The sequence below is a fragment of the Gopherus evgoodei genome, chromosome 7 (assembly GCF_007399415.2).
Source record: "Gopherus evgoodei ecotype Sinaloan lineage chromosome 7, rGopEvg1_v1.p, whole genome shotgun sequence".
Classification (NCBI taxonomy): Eukaryota; Metazoa; Chordata; order Testudines; family Testudinidae; genus Gopherus; species Gopherus evgoodei.
In genome coordinates this window covers 14,948,162-14,957,974 of record NC_044328.1, presented here as the reverse complement: position 1 = coordinate 14,957,974, position 9,813 = coordinate 14,948,162, and positions in this window count along the sequence as shown.

Here is a 9,813-nt window from a genome sequence, read left to right as displayed (position 1 = left end):
CTAGAAAAAGTCAAAAGGAAAAAGCTTAGACTGGCTAATCCATGTGACAGGCAAAGCTTTGTATCGATTGCTTTTTCTCATTATAAATCTGTAACTGTACCACACAATGACAGTGTCTCAGCAGCAGCTTTTACTAAATAAGATAAAAAGTGACTTACTGTTCAATGCTCTACCTGGAGTCTCCAGGAATCGCTAAACAAACTTTGTGTGTGCTTTTATAACCTGACTTATCCTTGAGGCTTTTCTTCAAAAGGAAACTCCCAGAAAGATGGAAAATGGCAGGTGTGTACTTCATTTGTAGATTATCATAAACACATACAGCAGCTCCAGCATGTGTATCAGGTAGCTTGTTTTTATCATATTAAATTTCTGGAGCAGAAGAAGGTGTTTTGTTAAATGTGCATTTTAGAAATGCATGTGCCAATGCATGACGCTTTCAGAGTACTTAAAGAAAAATAGCTTTACTAAATAAACAGATCTTCTGAACTGGGTTCTGCTGCTCTGAGCTGTGCAGGATCCATGTTTCTGACCGTGAGGTGGCCGAGAGAAAAAGTGGTGTGAGGCACTTGGGGATTTTAAAAAATGGCACAAAAGTGATGGGATGGCAAAAACATGTGAATATTGGAAAGGAAATTGTGAAAATATGACTCCAAGATTCCATAATTTCCCAAGCTCATTCCTGGCATCCCACAATGCAATAGGGAAAAGATCCCAAGGCGCTGAGCCCCAGATGGTGTGCAGGACTGTAAACTGAAAAAAGTTCTGTTTGTCAAATTAAGCTATGCCTTTAGAATGCTCGTATCTTACATACTAGCAGCATTATGGTAATAATAATAATAATAATAATAATACCACATAAGCCTATGCCTGCTTCATTCTTGACTGTAAATTAAGACTTTTAACTCCGTCTGTCTTCACTTGCTCGTCTCTAGTGGTTTGGTTGCATACAGCAGAATTGAGATTTAGCTCTGGTTAAATCATTTGTTGCAAATAGTACCCTGCTCCATTAGGTTGGTATATAGCATTGATAAATTGCACATCACACGTTTAACTGTAGATTTTGCTGTCATTGTTATTAAAAATAAATCCCTCCCCTCGCATTGCCTTGTGACTGTTGTAATCTGGAGGGGTTTGTATCATTGCTGCAGAATTCTGTAGTTCTGTCTGTAAAGGGCATAAGATTCAGGAAGTGACGTTCACACTTGTGCAAAGGCCCAGCACCAGGCTTCTGCACCACTTGAGTCTCACTCACATCTAATAGTATTGCTCAGATGTTCCTATCTTTAAATATCCTAGGCTGGTAGCAGTTTAACTGCCTGCAGTTACCTGTTAACATTTCCGGTTATTAAGTTCAAGGTCTGGTTGGGAACCCCAACCCACAATACTCTCACTCCATGCTCTACTGACTGAGCTAGCTGGGCATGCTAAGGATCAGGGACCCCACAGCCTCATGCTAATTATGTAAGTTCATGTCTTGCAGGGCGTAGACCTGTAGGTTTCTTGCATTCCTAATAAATAAAATATTGTTAAATAAGCTCTCTGGGTTAAAAGAGAAGGGCCTGAAGTGGGCTCAAGAAGTGCATAGATGTTGTGCTGGTCCTCTGGAGCAGGCTGAAGTGGGAAAGAAGGGTTTGCCAGCCTCTTTGTGCCCATGAGGTGTATTCTTAGAACTATCTGTCCTTCCAGGAGCTGATATCCCTCAATCTCTACCTGTGAGAAGGAATGAAAGGACACCAGCTGTGCACATACGTATCAAGCTGACAACAACCACAGAAACAAGAGGTGTTTTTTTAATGACATTTGGACTTCATTCAGGGCTTGATTCTGCCAGTCTTACTCTGAGTAATACCACACCCTGTAAGTAGGCCCATATGGATGGTAAGGGAGAGGTTTCAGATGCGGAGAGCTGTTGGGACTTGTGCGAGTCCCTACTAAATGATCACATGAATGATAAGAGGGAGCAATAGCCCCGCTCATCAATTTTATGAATCAGTGCGAGAACTTGCAGCTTGATTCCTATTTTAACTGATCTGATTCTCCCATTCTGAATAACCATAAACAATAATCATTAGCAAATGTAGTTACTGGCCTAATCTACTTGGCCCAAGTTCAGGCAGGTTCAAGCTGCTCATCCACTCTCCATGCAGGAGGTGTTTTTGGGCCCTGGAATACAATGAAATCTGGTTGAGCCTTGGTTGGAGAAGTTGTCCCTATGAGACCACTCTAGCTGGCTCAAATTAAAGCAGCTCTGAAGTGGCTCTAAGTTACATTGGAAACTGCTATGGTTCTTGAGACAGGGTAACGGTAGCTTTAGAATCTTTTTACCCTGCCTGTCTTCCCCCCAACTGTTTTGAATATAAGTATTGCTTGGCTGATGATTTGGGTTACTGTGTTTAGCTGCAGCAGCCCTTTAAAGTCTCAATACATTCTCATCAAGACACTATGGGTCACTACCAGTTTATGTTAATATTCTGCTTGTAGAATAATCTTGGGGAGAATTTAGTGCTCACAAAAATAACAATGAGAAAATAATAATTTTATTTACAGAGCTTGTAAACATCTGCCTGTGCACTTGGGGTGCAACCTCTACAACCTCAAAGAACAAATTCAACTCTGGTGTTACTCCCAACCAGGAGCTTGAGAAGCCCACTCTGGGCTCTGAGTCACGCTAACATTGTTCTTATGTTATCATCAGTAATACAGATTCTTCATGCCAAATTCTGCCTTTAGTTTTTACCTGTGTAACCACATTTTGTTTTTAAATTTTGCTCTTAATGCCTGAGCAATCTCATTGCCTTCAGATTCTGCCCTCAGTGACTCCTTTTCAATCCCCACCTTGAAACTTTTCCTGAGCTGCAAAGACTTATATATGCTTACATTTAAGTGAGTGAGCAGTCCCCTTGACCTCACAAGGACTATTCCTGTGTGTAAAGTTAAGAGGTGTGATTGTCTGAGGCCAGGTCTACACTCCAGCGTGTTCTCTGTCTGTGACAATCCTAGTGTTGTGAGCCGAATATACACACAGTTATATCCTCAATACTGCACTTTTGTCATTATAGCTTATTTTTCTTGGTAGGGCAGTTTTATTGGTACAAATTGTGGCCATACTAGGGGTTCTTTTCCAGTACAGTACACCACTATAGCTATACTGGCAAAACACTCTTAGTGTAGAAAGTCTTAGCTAACCAGTCTGCTACTGATGCGTGAGCCAGAACAGACTCCAGGTCACACTCCCATCACCCTGTAGTCCTGCAGAGCTAACAGGAATAAAAAAGTTGTAAAAGTATATTTTTGTCATTATTGTTAGCGGATCTGATTTTTTTATACACTCGGAGTAGAAGGAGCTATGGTGACAGAGGGGATTTCCAGAGTAGAACGACACTTCAAGAAAGATTTAAAAAAAAAAAAAAGACTATCCTCTTAAAAAAAAAGTCAGAGAAATCAAATCAATGTCAGGGAGGCCTAAAAACAGCAGTAGGGAACTGTGGGAAAGTTTTGAGGAGGAAGGGCACAAATGCAGGACCAGCCATAATCAGAATTTTAAAAGGAAGAAAAGTTCTAAAGATGTTGTTCAAAAGTGGGAGAGATTGAGGGGGGGCAAAAGGGGAGGACCACGATGGACTGAAATGGATGTGAGAGGTTTCCACGCTCTAGAACCCGCCACAGGAACTACGTTGGCAGTGTTTTGCTTTCCTTTGCACTCCTGTTAAACGCTGATTTGTAGCACTCTTGAACACGGGCCTTCGTAAGCTGAGACTAAAGGCTGGTCTAACGGTGTGGTAATTTTGTATAGCCTTTGTTAATGGACTTTAGTTTAGGGTTCTGGGTTTATTTTTTTAAAAATCATTTTACTTACATTTTTATTCCCATCAATTCCAAAAGGTTTGAAATGCATTTCGATTCCTATCTAATAGCAGTTAGCTATAAATACCTAAATGCCTGCAGGTCATTTACCAGGTGTAAGAAAATGAAGGGAACAGGTAAAAGATTAATATGTTTGGGATTTATACTATGTACTTTAGCAATTTATTTACTTTGGTTAAAAAAGCTCCACTGCCTTGAACTTTTAACAGCTACAACCTGATTACTCATAACAAACTGTGCAGATCTTAAAGAAACCATGTTAATTTAAAATCTGTAAAACCACATTTTTAAAAGCCTATGCCTATGAGCAATTTGTCCAAGTTTGTTTGTTTTTTTAAATACTAGTTAAAGCCATTATAAATATTTTTCCAAAGCTGGATGCCTTGCTGGAAGATATATGTTTTTGGGCTGAGTACAGAAGTAACTGGATGAAAACATAAGGTCTGTGTTATACAGGAGTTCAAACTAGATGATCTAATGTACTTCGGGCACCTAGGAAATAAACATTCTTCTTCGAGTGATTGCTCATATCCATTCCAGTTAGGTGTGTGCGCCGCGCGTGCACATTCGTCGGAAAACTTTTACCCTAGCAACTCAATGGGCCGGCAGGTCGCCCCCTAGAGTGGCGCCATCATGGCGCTTGATATATACCCCTGCCGGCCCACCTGCTCCTCAGTTCCTTCTTACCGCCCGTGTCGGTCGTTGGAACAGTGGAGCGTGGCTTAGCTGACCTCCACTTCCCTAGCTACTCGTAGTTCTCGTATATAGTTATGCAGTTATATCCTTTTATATATATATTTGTATAGTTATACGTTTTTCTTTGCTAACATAGTTAGTTTAGTAATTGTTAGCGGGGTTCAGGAAGTAGCCCCTTTCATGAACCTGGTGCCGGAGCCCATGCACGGCTCACCGGGTTTTAAAATGGGCTCGGCCTGCCAGAAGCCGATGCCGAAGGGAGATCCACATGACTCCTGTTTGAAGTGCCTCAGGGAATCACACTTGACAGCTAAGTGCCCCATTTGCAAGGCTTTTAAGCCAAGAACAAAAAGGAGCGGGACTTTCACTTACCCCTCCACCTTGGGCGCCGAGCGATGATCAAGCGGCTGGCAGAAGCGCCTCCTCGGCACCGGATCCCGCCGGTACTGCCACGGCCTTTCGGCACCGGCCGTCGCCGGCACCGAAGTCGACTCGGCACCGCTCTCTTCCTCCAAGGTCAAGAAAGCCTACGATTCCTGCTGGTGCCTGACGGCTCCCCGGCACGCGCCGTGGTTGAGCCCCCTGCTCCTGCTGCTTCCGTGCCAGCGGCACCGCAGCCAGAGAGCTCGTCTAAGTCGGATCGCCCGGCACCGGCACCTGCAGAGGCACCGACGACGTCGGCACCGTCGATCCCGGTCCCACAAGGGCCGTAGAATCCGGTGCCTGACGGCTCCCCGGCACGCGCCGTGGTTGAGCTACTGCTCCTGCTGCTTCTGTGCCAACGGCACCGCAGCCAGAGGGCTCGTCTAAGTCGGATTGCCCGGCACCGACACCTCGGAGGCACCGACAACGTCGGCACCGTCGATTCCAGTCCCACAAGGGCCGTCGAATCCGGTGCCTGACGGCTCCCTGGCACGCGCCGTGGTTGAGCTTATTGCTCCTGCTGCTTCCGTGCCGACGGCACCGCAGCCAGACAGCTCATCTAACTCGGATCGCCCGGCACCGACACCTACCGAAGCTCTGACAACCTCGGTACCGTCGATCCCGGTCCCACGAGGGCCGTCGAATCCGGTGCCTGACAGCTCCCCAGTATGCACTGTGGTTGAGCCTGCTGTTCCCTCCACGCCGGGGACATTACCAGCGGCGAGGGATCTCATTGCCATGACAGAGTCGATGCTGCCTGACCCCGGCACCGCCGGTGCGGGTAATACAGTCTCTTCATGTGACCGTCCTCTGTCAGCACAGCAGAGCGGCACCGTTCATGATCACGGTCCCGCAGACACTCCAGGTCCTGTCGGCACGCCCTACACCACTTACAGTCCCGGTGCTGTTTTCCTCATCGGTACTGGTCGCACTCGCTGCACCAGTCGGTATCCCGTTCGCCAAGCCGCTATCGGCACTGTTCCGACTCCCGGCACCGCGACAGGTACCTTGACTCCTGTAGCCTCTCCCTGAGCCTCGAGATCTAGGTCGACCTCCCGGCACCGTTCTGGTTGCGGGTCTGGATCTCGTTCCAGGTACCGGTACGCCTCCCGGTGCCGGTCCCCGGTGCCGAGTTGGGCAAGGTCCGATAGAGTCAGAGACTCTGCCTGTGCCTTCTTTTAGTACCTCCATGGTCATCCGGACACGCATCCATGTCATCCCACATGCGCAGATCTTATGCTCAGGACCACGATTCTGATATGGTGGCCAGCGGGCGCCAGCCCCGAAACCGAAAGAGTCTTGGCGAATGAACCTGCTTGGCTGCAAGGTGTACTCTGCAGAGGCCCTGCAGCTCTGGGTAGCAAAGCAACAAGCCTTGCTTAGCTGCGATAATTGTAGCACCTGGGTGAAGGTAGTTTAGTTTATGGAGTTTCTCCCTCAAAACTCCCGCCAAGAGTTCGCTGCCGTCTTGGAGGACGGGGGAAAAAAGGTACCCAGAGCGTCCCTCCAGGCCTCGTTGGACGCAGCAGACTCTGCAGCCAGGACTCTGGCCTTTGGTGTCGCCATGAGGTGCATCTCATGGCTTCAGGTTTCAAACCTCCGGCCAGAGCTGCAGTATGCCATTCAGGATTTACCCTTTGTTGGTACAGGCCTCTTCGCGGCAAAGACAGCCCCAGGCTGCGAAGCCTGATGGATAATAGGGTCCTAATGCGCTCTCTCAGCATGCATATGCCAGCGACCAAACGCAGGCCTTTTCTTTCCCCAGCCGCCATACTCTGTGCCTAGCCAGAGACAGGACTTTGGCAAACGGCGAGGCCAAGGTGGTCGCAGATGAACGTCAGGACCCCTAAAGAGCCAAGGTCAAGGTCCCTCGCAATTACCACTGGGACCAAAGACAAACCTTCCAAGGTGCGCCTGAGGGTGGTGTACCAGTCACAGGCCGGGATCCCAATCCCGCTTTCTCCTGGCGTGGCCCCAGTTAATTTCAGATCGCTGGGTCCTGCGCACGTTGGAGCATAGGTACCACCTCTAATTTGCTCCAGCCCTGTCCCCCTTCAGCGGACGAAAGGGGCAAGGGGTTTTACTCCCGTTATGCCCTAGTCCCCCACTCGAACGCAGGTCTCAGACCTTTCTAGTCCTGCACGGACTCAACCGGTTTAGGATAAGGTTGAAGTTCCGCACGGTATCCCTGGGAACCATTATTCCATCCTTGCCTCCTGGGGGCTACTATGCCGCCCTGGATATGAAGGACGCGTACTTTCGCAACGCCATCTTCCCTCCGCACAGGAGATACCTCCGCTTTCTAGCCAACTGTCAGTACTTCTGGTTTACGGCCATAGTCGCCGCCTACCTTCGCTGATGTCGGATATGCGTTTTTCCGTATCTGGACGATTCGCTTATCCGAGGAGACTCTGAGACACAAACCACTCAGCGCGTGGGCATCGTCACGGTCTTATTCACGGGTCAAGGCCTGATGATTACTATAGAGCAATCCACTCTGGTTCCCACGCAGAGGTTGGACTTCCTAGGGGCTATCCTGGTCTCCTACCTAGCCGGAGCCTGCTTATCACAACTGCGGTTTTAGGCGATGGCAACAATCATCTGAGGTCTGCAGGCTTTCCCAACGACCTCGGCTCGTACTTGTCTCAGTCTCCTGGGTCCATGGTTGCCCGCAAGTTTGTAACCAAACACGCCAAGCTCCGCCTCCGTCCTCTCCAAGTCCGGCTCACCTCGGCGTACCACCCGGACAGGGAGCCGATGGTCATGGTAGTCACCGTTCCCTCGAGCACCTTAGGCTCCCTAGAGTGGTGGCTAACTCCCTCCCTGGTGTGGGCAGGGATGCGGTTTCATCTGCCCCAGCCCTCACTGCCCCTGACGACGGACGCGTCATCTCTCTGCTCGAGTGCTCATGGTCACCTCCGAGCTTAAGGCCTTTGGTCTTCTCGGGAGCTGGCATTCCACATCAATGCCCCAAAAATGAGAGTAGTCCGCCTGGCGTGCCAGGGGTTCCAGCGGCAGCTGCGAGGCCGTTGTATCTCGGTGTTTACAGCCAACACAACAGCCATGTGCTTCATGAATATCCAGGGAGGGCCATGGTCTTCCCCCCTTTTGTCAGGAGGCCATCCATTTCTGGGACTTTTGCATGGCCCACTCGATGGAGCTGGTGACGTCCTTTCTCCCAGGCGTTCGGAACGTCTTGGCGCTTTGACTCAGCAGGTCTTTCCTGTCTTACGAGTGATCACTCTGCCCCATGTGAGGCGTTCTGCTTTCCAGAAGTGGAGATGTTTCCTCACATAGACCTGTTCGCTCACCGCGAGAGCAGAAAATGCCAGATGTTCTGCTCCTTCCAAGGTCTCTCCTCAGGATCGATCTTGGACGCATTCCTGGTGCCGGGGAAAGGCCAACTCCATTATGCCTTCCCACTGTTCCCACTGGTTCATTAGGTCCTTCTCAAACTCCGCAGGGGCAGAGCGCGCATCATCATGATCACTCCAGAGTGGTCCAGGCAGCACTGATATACCACGTTGCTCGGCCTGTCAATAACAGACCCAATTACCCTGCCACCCCACCCAGACCTCATCACTCAGGGCAACGACAGGCTTCGTCACTCGGACCTGCAGCCTCTTCGCCTCACGGTGTGGCTGCTGCGTAACTGAGCCGGGGTGACAGGAAGCCTTCCACCCGGTCAACGTACCGGGCCAGGTGGAAGCGTTTCTTCTACAGCTGCAATACGCTCGATCTTGCTCCTGCTGAGGTCTCGATCCCCTCTATTTGGCCTGCCTCTGGCCTTCAGCGGCAGGACCTGGCGGTATCATCGCTGAGGATACACTCAGCAGCCATCTCTACCTTCCAGCCAGGCTAAGGTGGACGTTCCGTGTTCTCACACTCTATGGGTTCGAGGTCCCTCAAGGGCTTGGAGCGCTTGCACTCTCGGGTGCGCCGCCCAGCCCCAACCTGGGACCTCAACCTAGTTTTAACCAGACTTATGTCTCCCCCATTCGAGCTGTTCGCGACCGGCCCTCTGCTATACCTGTCTTGGACGACAACTTTCCTCGTAGCTGTTACATCGGCCAGACGGGTCTCCGAGCTCAGAGCTCTTACGGTGGTTCCGCCGTACACTAGGTTTCATAAAGACAAGGTGCAGTTATGACCGCACCCGGCTTTCCTCCCTAAGGTGGTTTCGGCCTTTCATGTTACCCACAGCTCAACGCAATGGGCACAACCATTGCACTCCTTGAACATCTGTAGAGTGCTCGCATTTATATTGCGCTGACAGAACCATTTCGTAAGGTGCCCCAGCTCTGTCACGGTAGCAGGCCAAAGGGAGGGCTTGCTTGTTTTCCTCTCAGAGGATCTCATCTTGGGTGATGGTGGACGTCCGCACTTGTTATGATTTGGCTCATATTTCCCCAAGCCACATCACCGTGCATTCTGCCAGGGCTCAGGCTTCATCTGCCGCCTTGCTGGCTCGTGTTCCTTCCCACGAGATCTGTCGCGCAGCTCCATTGGTCCTCGGTCCATACCTTTGCTTCGCAGTATGCCCTGGTTCAACGGTCAAGAGATGCTGTAGCCTCTGGCTCAGCAGTTTTCAATCTGCCACATTTCACTCCGACCCCACCGCCTACGTAAGGCTTGGGATTCACCTAACTGGAATGGATATGAGCAATCACTCGAAGAAGAAAAGACGGTTACTCACCTTTGTAACTGTTGTTCTTCGAGATGTGTTGCTCATATCCATTCCACACCCGCCCTCCTTCCCCACTGTCGGAGTAGCCGGCAAGAAGGAACTGAGGAGCAGGTGGGCCGGCAGGGGTATATATCAAGCGCCAT